This window comes from Phaseolus vulgaris, chromosome 7 (genome assembly GCF_000499845.2).
Source record: "Phaseolus vulgaris cultivar G19833 chromosome 7, P. vulgaris v2.0, whole genome shotgun sequence".
NCBI classification, from domain to species: Eukaryota; Viridiplantae; Streptophyta; class Magnoliopsida; order Fabales; family Fabaceae; genus Phaseolus; species Phaseolus vulgaris.
In genome coordinates, this window is record NC_023753.2 from 14,230,929 (window position 1) to 14,253,091 (window position 22,163).

At 30.9% G+C, this 22,163-nt stretch overlaps 1 long non-coding RNA gene and 1 pseudogene across 1 annotated transcript; both read left to right on the forward strand.

Moving 5' to 3' along the window:
* The first annotated feature begins 5,502 nt into the window (after positions 1-5,502).
* LOC137828616 (uncharacterized) lies at positions 5,503-7,123 on the forward strand. The gene is made up of 3 exons (XR_011083921.1): positions 5,503-5,679; positions 6,049-6,109; positions 6,884-7,123. It is a non-coding gene; the product is annotated as an uncharacterized lncRNA (long non-coding RNA).
* Positions 7,124-9,108: 1,985 nt separating this feature from the next.
* LOC137829099 (uncharacterized) lies at positions 9,109-21,847 on the forward strand (annotated as a pseudogene).
* The last annotated feature ends 316 nt before the right edge of the window (positions 21,848-22,163 follow it).

The window sequence follows — 22,163 nt, forward strand, 5'->3', positions numbered from 1 at the left end:
CGAAATCATTTGTTGCTTTCTTTGACTCTATCTCGGCCCCATGGTAGGCGCCAATTGTACTTGTATAGACTAAAATGGGCCTAGATAGTACCTGGAACTAGAACTGACAGTAACAATTGTCGTTGATGTCTCAGTCGCTCCTCCTTACTCTTCTCGTACTCATTCTCCGGCACTCGGCCGCTCCTCCTTACTCTTCTTGTACTCGTTCTCTGGTGCTCGATCGCTGCTGATTACTCTTCTCGTACTCTCTCTGGTACTCGGTCGCTCATCCTTCTTCTTTTTGTACACGTTCTCTAGTACTCGATCGCTCCTCCTTGGTGCTCAATTGAGAGTTAACCTGCAGAAAGTTCTCCAACGACCAAGTAAGTACTTTGTATTTAGAGTGTATAACGTAATTGATCAAAGCGTACCTTACTCCTTTGTAGAAGGCTTATTTATAGTATTGGGTAATGGGTCATTTGATTCATGGGTTGTATCTGGCGCATATCTTCAATAAATCAGTATTAGCTGATTTCTTGGGGTGTCACCCAGATTTGCTGGAACTTGACCCAAATTTGTAGGGAGGTTACCCTGATTTATAAGATGTTTCCTTATTTGTCATTTATTTGTCAATATTTTCTTTACTGTGTTGATCACCATATTGACCGCTCAATGATGCCAAGTAATGTGGCTCATTCGGCCCGTAATGTGGTTGATCACCTAGTCAGTCGGTCAATCACTAGTACAGAAAACGCATATAACACCGATTCTAAAATACATATAACACAAGTTCTCTCTCCGATGTAGATCTCAATTATGTAAATTTTCAATTACATATAAAACTTCAGTTGTAAAAACTGGTGTAATATGAACCAAAATCTAAATAAAATATTCAAAAATATGTGCTTCGAAAGGGACATAGTTAGGACAAATATCTGGCGTTATATTCCACATTTTACACCACTTAAGGCAACAACCGATGTAATATGTTAGAGTTTCTTTTTATGAATTTAAAATACAACACAACATTTATTGTTGCTCATACATACCATTAGTGGTACACAAGCAAACATTGCATTAACCACAAGTCTAGACATGAAAACAAAAATAAGAAATGCACTTACCATCAAACATAAAATCCATATTTTCATTTCACATCATTTACAGGGCGAACAACACGATCTAGTAAAAGATGATTTTTCAAACAACTTATAAAAATTTCTCTAAATCTAAAATCACAAATCTGAGAAAAAAAAACTAGCAAGATACCTTTAGGAAGCAAAGCATCTTCCTTGGCTTTTCCAACTATGTCCATAGTCTCCATCTTGAAATCGAAAAAGAGTTAGCAAAACGAGAAAAAAAAAGGCAACACAAAGTGTAGATGGGGAAAAGAGAAGTGAAGAAAGAACGCAATGAAGAAAGGATGGTGGAAGAGGTGGTGAGCGGTGCCAGCAGTAGTGCTGGAGATAATGGTGGAGAGCGGTGCCAACAGCAGAACGGTGGCAAAAGCGAATCAAAACAATGGCAGCGCGCGACAACGGTGGTGGAGGCAAAAGCAAGAGAGAAATAACTTTAAGCGCGAATGAGCGGTGAGAGCACAAGGCAAAAAGTAATAAACATATTACAGCGGTTGGATTAACCAACCGGTGTAATATGTCGAGCACCAAAATAAGTTTTTTAAAAAAATTATTTTTTAACTCTGAAAAGAACATATTACACTAGTTGTAAGGACCAACCGGTGTAATATATGCCAAATATTTACAAAAGTCCCACTACATCTTTATTTATATAATTTCTTGATACTCTGATTTGCTTACATAATACTCTAATTTTGTTACATAATACTCTAATTTTGTTACATGATACTCTAATTTTAGTATATGATACTCTGATTTTGTTACATGATATTATCATTAAATATAATTATGCATAATGAAAGTTATTAAAAATGAATATCAATTGTCCATGTTTATGAAGACTTATAAATAGACCACCACACTCACGGAGTAATCTCAAGTCATATTTTTTAATTTTTTTTTAACTCTTAAGGACATATTACATTGCTTAGATTAACCAACTGGTGTAATATGTCTAGCGCTAAAATAAGTTTTTTAAAAAATTTATATTTTAACTCTTGAAAGAACATATTACACCGGTTGGTCCTTACAATCAGTATATATATACCAAATATTACAAAATTCCACCGTGTTTTTATTTACACCGGTTATCAATTAACTGACTTAATATGTCATTATATTATACGTTTTCTGCACTAGTGAATGATGCCAAGTGACGTGGCTCATGACCCGTAATGTGGTTGTTCACTCGGTCGGCCGATGAATGATGTCGAATAACGTGGTTTATACAACCCCAACCGATACATATATTATATTTGATAAATTTATATTCACTTTTATTTCAATTAATTAAATTTTTATATTTTTATTAAATAATTGAGATAATTTTTAAGATTAAATTGTTTTTTTAATAATTATTTATTTATATCTAGTAGTTAATAGATCATAACAAAAAAACTAGCAATGTTTTACCATTTAACTGAAGTATTTTTTTTCTTTATATATTATTTTTTATTGTTTAATTACTTTATATTTTTATTTTATTTTATAGTCATGCACAATATAATAATAACTTATGTTTTTTTTTATCATTACGATTATTATCATCATTTTTCTAAAAATTCTTATTTTTTTTTATGAAAAATTATTTACCCACATCTATAAAATAAAGAGGTTAAAGATCTAAAGCCTGAGGTTAAAGATCTAAAGCCTTGAGCATCAGCGTACAAGAAGTTTGTAGTGGACCCAAGAAGATATTTTAAGAGGTTAACTGTAAGATGATAAAATATACATTATAGAAGACCTCTAGTCTTGAAATAACTACTAAAGTTATGGCAAGGATAGTACATAAAAATTAGGACTTTAGTTTTTATCATCATGAATCAGACTTTAGTTTGTACATTTAAAAAAAATATAATATAATTTCATTGTCCATGTATTGGAGGAAGTAGTATAGAATAACCAAGCCTTGTAGAAGCGCATGCTTCATGTGAGCTCATATGGAAGACGAGGGACATGCAGAAAGCATGAGTGGACAAATGTCACATTCTCCACTCGTGTGTCAATTTGTATTAGGGTTTGAATTCAAATTTTTCCACCTTATTCCTCTATGTGTTGATGGTACCTAAGACTATAAATAGGTGTTTGTCTCTTGTAATTTGAATGAGTAATGAATTGATGACCTATTACTTGTTCATGAGTTTTTCCTATATTAGTCTCATTTCTTATCTAATCTATACTTCTGAGTTGGTCTCATTTATCACCGGACTTTTATCCTTCTCTACACTTCTAATGTTGAATTCTAATTATATATTGCTTCTTAGCATCTCTTTTCTTCCTCGCTCCATCTAAAATGAAATTATAAACCATACTAAAATATAAAGCTATGTAACTTTTAATATTGGAATTTAACAAAGAAAGAAAGAAAAACTTATGTGCCAAAAAATCATTAACCTTTTCAGACTTGATAATCTATTCAGATTTTATTAAAAAATTATAAAATTAAAAATTAAAAATTAAATTTACCTCAATGTTCAATTAAACATTTAAATATATCAAACTTAAACTAAAAATAATAATAATAATAATTGTTCTCGACGGTTGACCTCGTATGGACTGGATGGAGAGCTCCGCTTCTAATCTGTCTTTTCTGGCAAGTCTGGAACTCGGTTTCGTTGGACAGATGGGCTCTACCTGTTGATTACACTCTAACGATCAAGTCAGTGAGAGCACTAGAGATACCAAATCAGTTTCAGTCTAAGTCTCAGAAACAGTGTAGTGTACCTTCACCGAGGGTCTCAAGCCCCTTTTATAGATATCCCGCCAACAACTTTTTCTATCAATAATGTAATCTCAACAAAAGAGAATTTAATCATAACAGAAAAATCGCCTACTAACGGGCACCACTTATCTTCAGGTGCTTACAGCAGGAAAACATTTTGTTTATGTGTGCACCATTATTCTCGAGTGCTTCCTTTTTTATTCTCAACAACTATTAATTAATATGAAACTAACATGTATTAATTAATATATAACTAACCTTCATATAAAATATCTCTTTATCTTCAGAATAATATGATAACATACTTAAACAATAACAATTATATCTTTCGTATAATCTTTTATTTTTATTGTAAACTTTTTTTCAATTTTATTCCACTATTTTAAATGTTCTAATTTGGTTCTATTTAAAAAACAATAATCAATGGTTATAGTTATGTATGTTAAATTGATCTTAGCAACACTATAACCATATTCATTGATGATGTAATGTGTCAATTTCATCCACAGGTCAACTTTAACAAATAATCTATCATTAATTAAAATCAAAACCAAATTAATAATATTTAAAATAATGGAATAAACTTAAAAATAAATGATAAAAAAAACTTGTTAATCTTAATTTAAATTTGAAATTATAAAACATCAATTAATTTGAAATGAAAGAAAAAAAATATTTTTGAAATATTTTAAATATTAATTCTCAAGATATTTTTTAGAAATACAATTTAGAAATCAGTTTCTGGATGAATAAAAAAAAATTATAAAAGAAACATTGAGAAAGAGTAGGACGAGAAAAAAGAAAGGTCGTGTTAGTTGGCTGCGTTTCTTTCTATAACTTCTTGTGACATCCATACTTTTTAAAATACTAAAAATATTTTTTTATTTTAGTGATATTTTTTATTTTGGAATGTATAATCCTAAAAAACTCTGTACTATAGAATTCAGAAGGTATTATGGATTTGGGTTCTATAATTTTCTTTAAAAAAATATTTCGAACCGTAACCCTTCTGAAATGTATTTTTTTTAAAGACAAAATAATTTTTTTCACCTAACCTATAGGGTGCCAGAAGAAGCTTGGTGTAGGAAAAACAACCTATTAGTTAGTTTTTAAGGCAAGTTCTTCCTACACCATATTAATTTATTTTAACATGTACTTTATACTATTTCAAAATTTAAAAAATTACCCTCTATTCTGGAATTGAAAATCCAGAATTTAAAAAATATAATTCAAAAATCAAAATCTTGTTTCGAGAAAGGAAATTCAAAATGAAAAAATACATTTAAAAAAAATCTAGAACACAAAATTTGAAAACATATTCTAGAAAAGAATTTTCAAATTTCAAAAAATGTGTTCCAAAAATTCAAATTCAGAACACAATCTGAAAACACATTCTAGAAAAGAATTTTCAGAATTAAAAAAGAAATGTGTTTCAGAAATTCAAATCCATAACACAACCTGAAAATGATTTTCGGAAATTAAAAATTGTATTCGAAAAATTCAATCTGGAAGTCTATACTTATAACATTTGAGGGAGCACAAATAGGAAACTTTCTCAATGTGTCACTCTCACGATTTTTTGAAAAAAAAAACAAAAAATGAAATTTACGAGAAGAAGAAAACATTACACGTGGCAGATTGTGAGGCTTGGGAAGAAAACAAGCCCATGGTTCTGCTGGGCCAAAATGAGTGAACAGGCTCAATATCTATAGGTGGAGGAAAAATTAGGGTTTCTGAGAATGTGTTTTTTGTGTGCCTAGCAATGACTTTTCCAGAGGCGTGTATGGCTCTACAAATGTCGATTCCAGGAGTTGTGCAGAACAATGACAGAGCACCCTTCAGGTAATGTTTTGAATTTCAATTTCAATTTCTGCTTTCTAGCGTCGCTTTCCCCATTCTCTGTATCTCTAAAACCTAATTACTATCCTTTACTCCTTTTCACCAATTCGACAACTTCAGAGATGTCGTATTTGAAAGCTTTTTTTCCCCAAAACACCATTATTTTCACTATATATACGGTGTATTTTTCACTAGGGTTGAGTTCATGTTTTAGGGTTGTAAGCATGTGTTAATTTCATTGCTCTTTATTTTTGCCTTTCTGATATTTTGTTCTTTTGATTTGTTCATCTGTTCATCTTATTTCTCATTTTTCGCTTTTTGTTCATCTTATCCAACTTATTCAATGTGTTTGTTTTTCATCATTACTACTAGTTCAAAGATGGCAAACACTTCCTCCATGCATTCAAACAGGCATTGCAACTCAACTGTTCAGGTTGTATTCTATTACTTTCTTTCTAACATGCAAAACCTTTCTTAAATTTATGTTTATTTTTCTTCTTTGTTCTTTTTATCAAAGTTGTCTTCCATCGCTTTTTCTCATTTTTATTTGTCTATGGTTCTCTGTTTCTGATCAAAGGTCATTTCTTTTTGAATTTGAATTGTCCATTGTTATTGTTTTTTACTTTTATTAGACTTTATTGTGTAGGCTGCATTTGAAGAAGTGTCTGAATATCAGATTGAAGAACACGTTGCTGCTTAATGTGTAGCCTACATTTGAAGATCAATGTGTAATTTGAAGATCAATGTGTAGGATCAAAGATAGGAGAATATTGTGTTTTGGTCTTTGGTTCTCTGTTTCTGAAAACAAAACAAAAAAAACTTTCTTTCTAACATGCAAAAGTTTTCTTAAATTTATTGTTCTCTGTTCTTTTTATCAAAGTTTCGAACTTTGATTTTCTCTGTCATCCTTTCATTTTTATTTTTATTTTGTCAATATGTTTTCTCATGTTTTTTGGTCTTTGGTTCTCTGTTTCTGATAAAAAAAGCTTTCTTTCTCACATGCAAAAGCTTTCTGAAATTTCTTTTTGTTTTTGTTTTCTCTGTTTTTTTATCAAAGTTGCAAACTTTGATCTTCTATGCCATCCTTTCATGTTTTTTCTCAATTTTATTTTTCTTTAGTTCTCCCTTTCTGATCAAAGGTAATTTCTTTTTGAATTTGAATGTCCATTGTTATTGTTTTTTACTTTTATTAGACTTTATTGTGTAGGCTGCATTTGAAGAAGTGTCTGAATATCAGTTTGCACGTTGCTGCTTAATGTTTAGCATCCATTTGAAGATCAATGTGTAATTTGAAGATCAATGTGTAGGATCAAAGAACTTATGTAGGATTGATACAAGGATGAAACAATTCTATAATTGTTTAAAGTCATATTTTTTATACTCTGATGAAAGAAGTCTATATCAATGTAAAATCAATTTCTTTGATTGTGTAAAAAGACATTTTGTATACAAGGTCATTTCCTTTGTTTTGTGTATAGATATGAATATTTTGAGATTGTTTGAAAATATTACATTTAGATGATATAAAAATAGAATGACATTGATTTTCATTCAATATTATTTAAATCATTTTAGTAACATTACATTTAGATGATATAAAAATAAAAATAGAATGACATTGATTTTCATTCAATATTATTTAAATCCTTTTAGTAACATTACATTTAGATAATATAAAAATAAAAATATAATGACATTGATTTTCATTCAATATTATTTAAATTATTTTATGAACATTGAATAAATTACAAGGCCTAAGAATTAATGAATAATAAATAGTAGTATTGCAGTTATACCAAATAGTAATATGGAAAATATTTCTAAGTATAGATTCATAATTGCACTTTTAACCGAGTTATACAAAATAGTAGTATTTGGTCAATCATTATCTCAATTGAAGGTTAATAAACTTCATCCAATTTTTATTATATTAATATTATGATTATTATTATTATTATTATTATATTGTAATTTTAATATTAATAATAATATTTGATTATTAAAATTAAAATCAATACATATAAGTTGTAGTCTAGGATATCATCTGAAACACATTTCCAGTTTCTCACTCTTGCATTGTCATTTTTAGCTTCTTTTACTTCTTTCTTTCAAAGATGGCAAACAGTTCCTCCATGCGTTCAAACAAAACCTGCAACTGTTCAAGTAAAAGCTTTCTTCAAATTTTTTTGTTTTTCTTCCCTTTTTTTTATCAAAGTTGCAAACTTTGATCTTCTCTGCCATCCTTTCATTTTTTGTTTGTCTATATGTTTTCTCATGCTTTCTGATAAAAAAATCTTTCTTTCTAACATGCAAAAACTTTCTTAATTTTTTTTGTTCTCTGTTTTTTTATCGAAGTTGCAAACTTTGATCTTCTCTGTCATCCTTTCATTTTTTTTCTTTTTCAATATGTTTTCTCATCCTTTTTCTCAATATTTTTTGGTCTTGGTTCTCTTTTTTTAAAAAAAAAAACTTTCTTTCTGACATGCAAAAGCTTTCATGTTTTTTCTCAATTTTTTTTGGTCTTTGGTGATTTGATTTTGATCAAAGTTGCAACCTTTGACATGTTTATGAATATGTTTTCACCATTTTTGGTTGCTTATGGTTCTCTGTTTTTTACTTTTTTAACCTTACTATTTTTTTAAATTTGTGATTTATTTTCATTTATAATGTGTTCATTTGTTAATTTTATTGTTTCTTTTTGACATGCAAAAGCTTTCATGTTTTTACTCAAATTTTTTTGGTCTTTGGTTGTCTGATTCTGATCAAAGTTGCAACCTTTGACATGTTTATGAATATGTTTTCACCATATTTGGTTGCTTATGGTTCTCTGTTTTTTACTTTTTTCACCATTTGTATTTTTTAAATTTGTGATTTATTTTCATTTATAATGTGTTCATCTGTTAATTTTATTGTTTCTTTCTGACATGCAAAAGTTTTCATGGTTTTTCTCAAAAAAAAAATTGGTCTTTGGTTATCTGATTCTGATCAAAGTTGCAACCTTTGACATGTTTATGAATATGTTTTCACCATTTTTTTGTTGCTTATGGTTATCTGTTTTTTACTTTTTTCACCATTACTATTTTTTAAATTTGTGATTTATTTTAATTTATAATGTCTTCATCTGTTAATTTTATTGTTTCTTTCTGACATGCAAAAACTTTCATGCTTTTTCTCAATTTTTTTGGTCTTTGGTTATCTGATTGTGATCAAAGTTGCAACCTTTGACATGTTTATGAATATGTTTTCACCATTTTTGGTTTTTTATGGTTCTCTTTTTTTTTCTTTTTTCACAATTACTATTTTTTAAATTTGTGTTGAATATTTAAATCCATTGCCAATTCCCTATGTTACTGCTAATATGTACATATTTGTTTACCGTCTGTTATAGCACCACTTATACCAAATTTTCCAAATTTGGGTGACATATTGACAATGGAAACCAAAGGAAAGTTCCAAACGATGATCCTGTTAGACGAGGTGTGTTTTCTTCTCATTTTTTTTGGATTTCAGATTACCATTACAAAATAAGTAACATGTTTTTTTCTTTTGAAAAGGATCATGGTTTAGTTGATCGTGCTTTTGCAATCGAGTTCGGGTCTGAACTTGGTCCAACTTGGTTTTTGGTGGATAACGAAGGGCATAGACATATTGTTAAGTATAATATGGACTTGTGTGTTCCTGAGATCATTGGAGGATGGTCTCAATTCCGGGAATTTTATGGCCTTCGTGGCAATCATTTTGTATATTTTGATTATGTCAGAAATAACAGTTTTAAGATTACTTTGTTTAAGGGAAGATCGTCTCCTTCAACCGTGAATATTTTATGATCGTATCGAGAGTCGTTTCCCTCTCATTGACGGTCCTTATCTTCATTTCACTATCACACTATGTGGGTCAATCAAGCCATGTGGTAATTTTTTATTACATCATTTCTTAAGTTTTATTTTACTTTATATTATTTTATTACTGTATTTATACACATGTTACTTGGCTTTTAGGATCTTCTTGTTTCTTTTGCCAATTTCATTCGAAAAAGCAGGCTAAAGTATATTGTTCTTCATGGACATAAGGGTGAAGTTAAGTGCAAAATTTTGATACGGCCACCTCCAAAAGCTTCTGTTAAATTTGGTGTTGGATGGAGAGAATTTTGTAACATGCATGCATTTCGTGAAGGTGACAAATTGATTTTTGAAGCTAATATTGAGGTACAACACACAGATCTGAGGGTGTTGTTAGTTCTGTGATAAGTTAACAAGTTAGTTTCGCAAATATGTTTCAAAGAATGACAATGTTACTTTTATTTCATTACAAGTTATGTTTTGTTTCATTATTATTACATGTTATGTTTTTTATTTTATTTTGCAAGTTTATTTAATTTAACGTTATTATTAGAAATATTTTAAACGAATAGTGTTCTAATTTGTTTTAGAATTGGAAATTCAAATTTGAATATTTTATAATGCAGTATTGCATGTCAAACCAATAACCAGCTTCAAATAAGTTTGTAAAAACTGTAATTTGTAAAATTTAATAAAAAAAATATAAAGTGGATTGTGGGAATTCATGTGGCGCCAATCTTGAGAAAATTTATGACAATGTTTCAATGAGGTTTGTTTGTATTACGACACACATTTATCAATGTTTTCTCCAATAGTGTATAAACTAATGTTTTCTCCAATAATGTATAAATTTGAATAAGCCTTCCCAAAACTGTAAAAAGTATGTGCAAAAGTACTTTTTGCTGCATGGACTGCATTTATAACATTTTTTATGGTTTATGAGAGCAGTGCACATTCATCAATGTTTGCAGATCTGTATAATTCAACCTGGTGTGTTTCATGAAGTCAACCAATTGCCACAACTGCCAATCCTATGAAGTTCTGGATGGTAGAGCAAAAGGTCTGCCATAGCCTTTCCCAAACGTTGTTCAAATTGGGCTGCCAAATAGAAAGTGGATTCTGGAAAGTATAACTAAAACGGTACTAATTTTGTTTGGATTCATAACATTGTTTGAATGAGGTTTATGAGAGCAATGCACAATGATCAATTTTTTCTTCAATAGTGTATAAAGTACAAGAAGCCATCCTAAAACTGTAAAAAGTATGTGCAAAATTGCTTTTGTATATAGACAACGTGATGTACCTTTCATTGTCTAAAGGGGAGAATTCTTGCAAGACAATTAATTTATGTCTGCTCTAAAAAAAGTCGTGCCTTGGGTTTACCTTAACTGTGTTAAAATTTAGTTGACACATGGAAAGTTGAATGTGGAAAACATATACATGGAAAGCTAGGTAATGCTGACTTTATTTAAATGAACTTCAACATTGTGAATACATTCAAATTGAATTTTATTCTGTCATTGTGTTTCTCTCACTAAAATTGTTTTCTCTATTTTGTGGAATACATTATGTCTATATTGAAATTAGATCAAACAATGAATGTGTTAAATGACGTGAATTCAATAAAGGAGTCATGGAATGTGTTTGTTAGAGTCTTACGGCTATGGTGTGTGCAAGATTTCACGAAACAGAAAATCCCTTTTTCACTAGAGATGGTGCTACAAGATCAACAAGTAAGTTTTCCATAAAACTCAGAGTTGTGACATGCATATATTTTAAATGTGTTGCTTTTGAACATGTTTTCCTTATGTATTTTTTTAAGGAGTACGAATCCATGCATCTGTGAGGAGGACACTAATATATAAATTCCAAAGTCGGATATCTGAAGGTCATGTGTATTCCATCCAATCGTTTAGTGTGGCATCCAATTTAGGATCTTACAGAACAACTAAACATGCTTATAAGATTAACTTCCAATATGGAACAAAGGTATCTTTAATGGCTAATGAAGTGGTACCACAAACTAAACCACATTACACCCCTCTTTCACTACTTTTTGCCGATGGCTTTGACACCGATTTTTTAGTGGGTTAGTTAAATTAACTTTTCTACTGGTTTTTGGTATCTTTTCAATACAAGTTTTCTATTATTAACTTCAGTAGTGTTTTATGCAGATATAATTGGAATTCTAACTGGAGTTGGCACAGAGCGGGAGTTGACAAAGGAAGGAAAAGTTGCCAAAATGAATGTCATCTCCATAGATTGTGATAGGTAATCTTCTGACTTCTATCGACCTTTTTTTTAAAACTGATTGTGTAACAGTGTTGTTTTGTGAGAGTAGTTTTAAGATTCAATGCACCCTTTTTGGGACTTATGTAGATCAGTTAAATGCATTTCTGACAACTGGAGAAGTAGACAATGCAGTCATATCTATAGAATTTTCCAAAGTCAAGTTCTTCAGAGGTATCATTTTGGATGAATCAAAGTATCTTATCTCTATTATTTGTTATTAGTCTTGATTTCTTAATTTTCTTACATGTTAATTTTTTATTATATAGACAACATCTATGTTCAGAACTGTATTGATTGCACAAGAGTGGAATATAATGTACTAACTGAAGAAGCATTACTATTGAAAAAGAGGTACTTTAGAAATATCATTATTTGATATTGGTCAAAAGCTTTTTTTAATGTATTATAATTTATTTTAATGGTAAAGGATGTTAGAAACAATGGAGTCTCCATCCCAGGGGCTCATCCAACTGTGTGAATCTTCAAAGCAAACTCCTGAAGATGAGTTTCTTCAGACCACCACCAGGAACACCATAGCAGGGTTGAAGGATTGTAGAGAAATAAATGTCATTATATATTTTAAATTCTTATATGTCTTTTGTTTCCACTTATTTTTACATTTTATTGAAACAGGTCAACACATTCATAGTTCTTGCAACTATAAAACATGCTGTGGATGATGATGATTGGTGGTATACTGCATGCATCTGTAACAAGGCAGTTTACCCCGACTCCAAAATGTTTTTTTTGTGAAAAATGCAATAAACACGTAATGAAGGTCACCCTTAGGTACACGTTTTGAAGTATGTGTTATTGATATATTCTCGGATATTGATTATAGTACAATACTAATGTGTTGTGTTGAACATATTGTATTTGTATGGCAGGTATAAAGTGCAACTTCGTGTGATAGATGACACTGATTCTACAACCTTTTTGCTTTTTGACAGAGAAGCAAGTTCACTTCTGAGTAAATCATGTGCTGAAAAGTTTGAAAGCCATGATAAGGTTATTGTTGCACACCTTTAAATGTTAATTATATATATATATAACCCGTGCATTGATTAATTTGAATTTCATTTTTATTTTAGAACGGAAATCTTCCAAATGAATTTGCACAAATATTGGAGAAAAAGGTTTTGTTTAAGGTTGATTAAAAAATGGATAAAGGCTTCAGGTTTGAGCAAACCTTTAGAGTTAAAAAAATTTGTGTGGATGAAGACATCATTCAATGTTTCATTAGTGACAATAATAGTTCATTAGTAAGTTATGTTTTACTGTACAATGTTTGTAATATAAAATGTCTATTAAGTACTTATTTGTTTAAATTCTCATTTGTTTGATAAGGAGATATATGATCAAGATGGAAAAAAAGGAAAAGGAAAGCTAGCATTAACTGATGCTTCCTGTGAGAACATCACAGAGGTATAAATAAATTCTAATAGACAATAGCATTACTTGAAAACATTTGTTCTGAAAGTGTGTGTATTGAAACAGGATTTGTTGACAAAGTTTGGGAGTGAATGCAATGAGTCGCAATCTCAAACTGTGGATTTGAGCAATGACAGTGTTATAGTGACTCCACTCAAGAGACAATCTCCACAATTGTTGCAAGTTGGAGAGGACAATCTGCCACTCAAGACATTCAAAAGAACTGTTAAAATTGAGAAGTGAAATGTTATTTAAAATTTATGTGTGACATTTGATCTTTTGAGGATATGAGAGTAATTTTCTTACTTATGTAATATTGTAGTGGATTTGATATATTATGCAAAACAATGTCATAACTATTTTATGTTTTGAGGATATTATGATTACTATTATATATGACATGTTATGTATTCCAATGTATAGTTGTGTATTGTTATTTTGTAGGTTTGTATGTTTTGATCCTTAATGGATGAAGATTGTTAGAGTATGCTGAAAGTTCTGTCATAACAAAGTTGCAGAGGAGAACCAGAATGTTCCACGACATTGTAATAAGATTGAAGATTGTTCATACAATATTTCAAACATGTATAAATCATTTGAGATTTGATTATTAATGTGAATAATCAAATGTTGTTTGTATCTTTCAAGTGTGTTATGCAGTGCATGACTTTAACCCATGTAATGGATTTATTAATAGGTTCTAATAAATGAAATTTCAAGTGTAGTATTGGATTTGAGCTCAAACATTCTTTCTTTGGTGACATTATAATGAATAGTTTGCCCAGCTATTGCTAAACTTTATTGATCTTTGTGAATACAATTACACAAAGGAATTTGCATTAAGCCTTAGGATTTTTGTGAATGATAGTTATGACATTCAAATTCAAGTCAGCTAAGATGCAATTTGGTAACATCATGTTGCAGAAGCTTGCAGTAATTCTGAAAACAAATTGCATAAAAAACCATGTCTTTTTAAGACAATGTTATTTAAGTTAAAGTCGAGTTTTGATTTCATTCACAGATTGGATGAGAATGAGCAATTTAACTTCAAAATCAGTAAACAAATGTTGAAGCACGGCCTGCCCCAGAACAGTAGTGATAGTAAGATTGATATCATTATCAGATGAAGTAAATATTAGAATATTACTGTTTATATCACAGTATTCAAATTGATAGAGAATTGGGCATGTTCAATATCTACCTTGGGAAGGTACCAAGATCAATAGACAATCGTGTGTATAACTTTTCATAAAATTTGATTTTAAAATGTTTGTCAGTAATTTTGGGAATGTGCAGCCAACTTTCATCTGTACTTTTATTATTAATTATTAATTATTAATACAATTTGGCTGTCTTTTGTAAATCTTTGCTTGTCTAGCCTTTTTTGTTTTACTTCAGAACAAGAAAGATATGATGTAGTACAGATTTGTGCAGACCATTGAAATAACCCAAATTTGAGAAAGTCAAAGTGCATCCAAAAAAGAGAATTATTTGGATTCCCGCTTTAAACTTTCACTGGTCTCTACCTATTTGACAAATTCTTTTGTCAAAACAATTTAACAACTAACTTAACTTCACTAACAACAGTATATGCATATGGATCCAGATGAGTCAAAGTGTGCAAGAAAACGAAGGAAGATCATCCTTCAGAATAAGTTACAGAAAAAAACTACCAAACTTACAGGTAGAACCTCATATGCCATATTTTTTTTGAAATATAGAATTGAAGTTTATGGTTGATGACTTGATTTCTTAAGGTACTCCAGTTAAAAATTGCAGCAAACAAAGTCCTCAGACAACCACAATTTCTTATGGAGAAGCAAATTTTGTTTTAACAACAGGTAAATGAGGTTCTCATTGTTAGTTATCATTTACTGCTAATGTATTAAAATCAAAATTGCATTGCAGATGTCCGTGACAAATTAGGCCACAATCCAACAAAGAAAATGAAGATGGTTTTCAACCAAGAATCCACAAGCCAAAGGAATAAGTTAACAACATTTTCATATGGATTAAACTACACACAGGATGCGGTTTCTGACATAGAGAGTACAGAACATGTACATTACAATTCATCTAAGAATGCAATAGAGAAAGTTGTCATGGTTGTTACCCCACAATATACAACCCAAAAGAAAAACTTAACAGATACAAACCATGGAGAAAAGTGTAATTTTTCACAGAATGCAATATCAGACTTAGAGAATAGGCAACCCTCATGTCCTTTAAGTACAGGTAAGTCTTAAGACCTTTCTTATAGAGGGATATTGCATATCATTATATATATTACTGATTTTTTATAATATCCTTTACTTGCAGTTAATTTTTCTCCTAATCAAAACACACTACAATCAATTGCACAAAGGAAACCATTATCGAATTCAACTATAGTAAGTGATGTCTTAAACCTTGAAATTTGATTAATTGAAAAATATTATTATTTTATATATATTTGTCATATGTCTTATCTTAAACTTTGATGACAGATACTCCAATATCTCAAAAGTCATCTGACTCTGTGCAAAATAAGAAATTATATCAATTATATTTAAACACATTGTTGAATATATCGAAGCAGCCAACAATAATTGATGAAGAACACTTAGGTTGTCATTGTATACACCTTCCCATATGAAATTATTAATTACTTTTTATATGTACATAGTGTTTATATGAATAATTTGTATATACAGGAAGAATTGAATACGTTCATCGTTCTGAAGTTGGACACTATTCTTACTCTGTCTCTCAGAAGAAAGTTATTAGATATGTTTTGAACATCATGAATTCGATTAGCCAAACATTACATTATGTTGAATGGTCTCCAAATTTTTAAAATAATGGTAAATCATACAAGTATGTTTAGCGTGTTTCCTCATATTGTATACAAAATTGTTCCCATGTATAAATATGATTCTTCTTATTTATCTCATGATATACATAACAATTTTAGAAGCGAACTATATTCAAAATCTGAATTGCAAGGTTAGAACATTATTATTACTTGGTCAAAGTGCATCTTAATATAACTAATGATTCAGTATAACGTTTTAGCACGTGTATTATAGAAACGAGAATTATATGATTCTTTTTGAAATTTTCAGATTTTTTTATGTTGGTCAACCTTTAATTGAATGTGTTCATTGTGGAGTTGTTCTCTGGTATGAGGAACGTGCTAATAAATCAAAGCATTCAAGAGAAGTGCAATTTTCTATATGTTGCTAAAAGGGAAAAGTACAACTACCTTTTTTACAAAGACCTCCAGAACTAATAAACAATTTATTAAACGGTGAAGATCCTAGAAGCAAGCATTTCTTAGATAACATTAGGACTTACAACAGTATGTTTTCCTTTACTTCAATAGGTGGGAAGATTGATTCTTCTATGAATAATGGTAGTGCACCTCCTCAGTTCATACTTAGTGGCCAAAATTACCACCGTATTGGAAGTTTGTTACCAGAGGCAGGTTCCAATCCCAAGTTTGCACAATTGTATATATATGATACAAAGAATGAGTTAACTAATAGAATGAGTCATTTTGAGTAAGTATTTTTGTATTTACTGTTATTTAACCGTTCAAATTATGTCATTGATTATTGTTAATTCTGTTGCATATTATTTCAGGTCAAATAACCATAAGTCCATACTTGACAAATCATTGGTTGGTGATTTCATAAACATGATTGATGAATACAATGTTCTTGCTAAATCCTTCCGAAGAGTAAGAGACATGTCTCTTCAAGATAAACCATCAGATTTTACACTCCGATTATTTAGAAATCGATTGAAAGATCCAAGAGTGTACAACACCCCATCATCAAATGAGATTGTGGGAGATTTCGCAAACATGGACGTAGGCAGAGATATAATTGTGAAGAAGGTCTGTGGTGATTTATCAAGGCTTCATGAAACACACACTACTTTCATCCCACTACAATATCCTTTGATGTTCCCCTATGGAGAAGATGGTTATCAAGAAAATATTCCAATAAGGGAATGTCACAGTGGTAGTGCAAGTAGAAAAAGAATTTGTGTTTCCTTAAGGGAATTTATTGCATTCCGAATTCAAGAAAGACATTTGTGAGTTTCGTAACATAGTACGTGCACGTAGGCTTTGTTGAACCAAGTGGTGCTCAAGCTTTGAAGAACCCAAACCCTTTGAAGGATGTTGAAGCCTTAGTTGTGCTCTTTTAGTTTAGTTCTGGGGTAGCTTGAGTGTTGTAATCCACCCCTTGATTAAATCTAAAGCATAGGCATTCTCAATCTTTGTGAAAGAAAATTTTTTTTCAAACTAAGTTAAAACAACCGATTGTTTTGTCGAAACAACCGATTGTTTGTTTTGGTACCATAACAGAAAAACTGTTTTATCTTTGACTGAGCTTTAAATGATTTAACTGCTTACGCTCTAGTCTTTAAATGCTTTGACCAATCATTAAATGCAATAAAAGAGTTTGTTAAGATTTGATAACAAACAACATCTTTGAATATATTCAGAAAAACAGATTTGTGAAAATAAGTTTTTGAATAAGAGTTTTTCAAAGAGTTGAGATTGCTTAGAGTTTGTGATTGATCAAAGTGTGTGGAATAGGATTCTGCTTGTATTGATTTCAGATTATCTTCTGTAACAAGTGTAATCCTTGTACTCTGCTGAACAAGTTTCATATCTGTGTTTGCTGAGATTGGTTGTGTGTTCTTGAAGGGATCAAGATCAGCAATCTTAGTGTTGATGTGTTGGTCAAGAAGAGTGTGTGTCTTGAGGTGTTCAAGGTCACTTTCTTGGTTGTGGTGTAAGTGACCAAGGTGTGATTGCTTAGTGGATTTCCTCAGAGGTTTTCTGAGAAGACTGGATGTAGCTCTGGATTTGGAGTGAACCAGTATAAACATCTATGTGCAATCTCTCTATCCCTAACTCTTTAAATTCAGTTTTGTTTGTTGTTTGCTGGTATAAACAACCGATTGTTTTTGTGAAACAACCGATTGTTTTTCTGGTACTGTTGTTTTTTATTGCTGTTTTGGTAAACTGAATTTCTTATCAATTGTTTCTTGAGATAATTTCATTCTTGTTTTAAAAGTTTGCGAAAACCCTCTTTAAACAATTCACCCCCCCCCCTCTAGTTTAAAGTCATCCATTCTAACAGGCTTTTTCAACAATTTCTGGTGGATTGTTATACCATGATTGAAGCACAACGTTTGTCTTTCATTAGGTCAAATCAGAAATTAATTCGTTCTGAAATTTTGAATGGCCTACAAGAAGCAATTAACAGAGGAGAGACTGATCCTTCTTTCGTTGGTAGACGTGTTGCTTTGCCTTCATCTTTTACTAGTGGCATGCGTTACATGTTCAACAATTATCAAGATGCTATGACCATCTGCAGAAGATTTAGTTATCCTGATTTGTTCATAACAATAACATGCAATGTCAATTAGCCTGAAATTCGTGATGTTCTTGCACCAAAAGGATTAAGTCCGTCAGATAGACCTGATATTGTTTGCAGAGTCTTCAAACTTAAACTTGATCAAATGATGAAATATTTCAAGAAGAATAATTTTTTTGATCAAACAACTGCAGGTATTCTTCAAGATGAAATATTTTTAGTGAAATCTTTTAACAGTATTAAATTTCCATAATTAATTTGGCATATTGTCTTCTTTGGTTCAGGCATGTACACCATTGAATTTCAAAAAAGAGGTTTACCACATGCTCATATACTATTATGTTTGGATGGATCAAACAAGCTGCATAATGCAACAGACATTGATAATGTCATATCTGCTGAATTACCTCGCCTAAATTTGTATCCGAAATTGTTCAAAGTTGTTACAAGCTACATGATACATGGACCATGTGGAATGGCTAAATTAAATTCTCCTTGCATGAAACAAGGTAAATGTTCAAAATTCTTTCCAAAAACGTTTACGGCTGAAACTACTATTGATGAAGACGGATATCCAATGTATAGACGTCATAATAATGGAATTTTTGTGGAAAAAAATGGATGGATAACGGTAATGTTGTTCCATATAGTCCCCATCTTCTTATGAGGTATCAAGCACATGTGAATACAGAATATTGCAACAAGTCAAATTCTATCAAATATCTTTTCAAATATGTTAATAAAGGGCCTGACAGGGCTACAATGAAAATTGGCAATGGTACTTCCAACGATGAAGAGAAAACGAATGTTGACGAAATCAAAAATTATTATGATTGTAGATACTTATCACCGTGTGAAGCTGTTTGGTGAACTTTTGGCTTTGACATACATCATAGATGGCCAGCTGTACAAAGGTTGTCATTTCATTTGCCGAAGCAACAACCAATTTTGTTTAAAGATGATGATAATCTTGATCAATTGTTGGAAAAGAATGAACCTATGAAGACCATGTTTCTAGCTTGGTTTGAAGCCAACCAAAAATATGATGATGGAAGGAATTTGACATATGCTGAATTTCCAAGCAAGTTTGTATGGATTGCTCAACAGAGACAATGGAAACCAAGGAAGCAAGGTTACAACATTGGTAGACTAACTTATGTAGCACCTGGATGTGGAGAACTTTATTACATGAGGATATTGTTGACTATTGAAAAGGGTTGTGTTGACTATGCTAGCATAAGGATAGTAAATGAGCAAACATTCAATACATATGAAGAAGCTTGCTATGCATTAGGACTATTGAAAGATGACAAAGAATTCATTGATGCAATAAAAGAAGCAAGTGAATTAGGGTCTGGCCATGAACTCAGACGCCTGTTTGTTTCATTATTGTTCATGAACACAATGTCCAAACCGGATGTGGTTTGGAAAGCTTCTTGGAAATTACTGTCAGACGGGATTTTATACCACAAAAGAAAAGACTTGCGATTGCCAGGTATTGTATTTTTAAAATGCTATAATTGATTACATATTTTGACTATAAATTATGAACGTGATGCATGTATGATCTTAAATAATGTTAGGTCTTCAACTTGAGGAGAAGCAACTACATGATTTTTTCCTATTAAAAATAAAAGAGTTATTAATGGCAAATGGACGGTCATTACAAGAATTTGTCTGTTTGCCTCAACTTGATCCTTCTCATTCATCTTTTTTTCAAAATAGGTTTATCATGGATGAACTTAACTACAACAAAGATGAAATGGCAAAAAAGCATATGTCATTGTTGAAATGTCTCACTACTAAGCAATTAAATGTTTATGAAGAGATCATTTCATCAATTGAGTCTGAAAAGGGTGCCTTCTTCTTTCTATATGGTTATGGTGGAACTGGAAAAATATTCATGTGGAGAACATTATATGTTGCAGTTAGATCTACAGGAAAGATTGTTTTGAATGTAGCATCAAGTGGAATTGCTTCTTTACTACTACCTGGAGGGAAGACAACACATTCTAGATTCTGCATTCCTATTCTAATAAATGAAGAATCAACTTGCAATATACCTCAAGGAATTCATCGTGCTAGACTTTTGATTGAAACGAGATTGATTATTTGGGATGAGGCACCAATGATGAATCGAATGTGTTTTGAGGCCTTTGACAGAACTTTGAGAGATGTTATGAGAACAGTTAATGAAGGAAATAGTCAAAAACCTTTTGGTGGGAAGGTTGTGGTTTTGGAAGGTGATTTCAGGAAAATATTGCCAATTGTAAAAAAAGGATCAAGATATGATGTTGTGAAGTCAACAATCAACTCTTCTCATTTGTGGCTAAGTTGTCGAGTCTTAAAACTTTCTCAAAACATGAGATTAAACAATGCAAAATCTGATGTAAGCACTAACAGTATCAAAGAATTTGTTGATTGGATTCTCAAAATTGGAGATGGCCAAATTGGTTTGAATGAAAATGGTGAGTGTGTTGTGGAAATCCCACCTGATCTATTGATTGAGCCCCCAGAAACACCTTTGTTGTCATTGGTAAATTTTGTTTATCCTAATTTGTTGACTAACATGATGTGTTCTGGGTACTTTGAGGATGGAGCAGAACAACCGAATCAGTAGAGCAAGTGAATGATTTTATTTTATCTATGTTAAGTGGTAAAGAAATAACTTATCTTAGTTCGGATACACCTTGCCAATCAGATGAAGATCAGGAAACTGAAGGTGAATGGTTCACGTCTGAGTTCTTAAATGAGATAAAATGTTTAGGGATACCAAATCATCGGCTTCATTAGAAAATTGGCGTGCCTGTTGTGCTTTTGAGAAATATTGATCAATCCAATGGACTTTGTAATGGAACAAGGTTGCAAGTTCTTGATTTCAAGAAAAATGTTATTTGTGCAACAGTTCTAACAGGAACAAATATTGGTGATAAAATCTTCATTTCAAGAATGAATTTGATCCCTTCAAATTCAGGTATGCCATTCAAATTCCTGAGAAGACAATTTCCAGTAGCTCTATGTTTTGCAATAACAATCAATAAAAGCCAAGGTCAATCATTGACTAAAGTTGGTTTATATCTTCCACGTCCCGTTTTCACACATGGACAGTTGTATGTAGCTATTTCTAGAGTTAGAACCAAAAAAGGATTGAAAATTCTTATTTTTGATGAAGATGGGAATGTAGCCAACAAGACAAAAAATGTTGTTTACACTGAAATTTTTGACAATATTTGAAAGCAATGGAATGATATGATAAACCTGGAATTATAATTTCAACTTAAATTATAATGTGAGCTTCAGTTTATATTGAAAAATTACAACATATATGTCCCATAATTTTGACATTGCAGAAACTGTTTATTATTATAATAGTAATTTATAGCATAACAGAATGTTTTATAGATTCCATGAATTCTTTATCATTCATTAGGAAATAGTATTGTATGGAATTATGATAATCACTATTAATATTGTTATATTAAATGTGTAAGAGTTGTTGAATTTTGACATTCAAATTCAAGTCATGTTGCAGAAGCTTCTAGTAATTCTA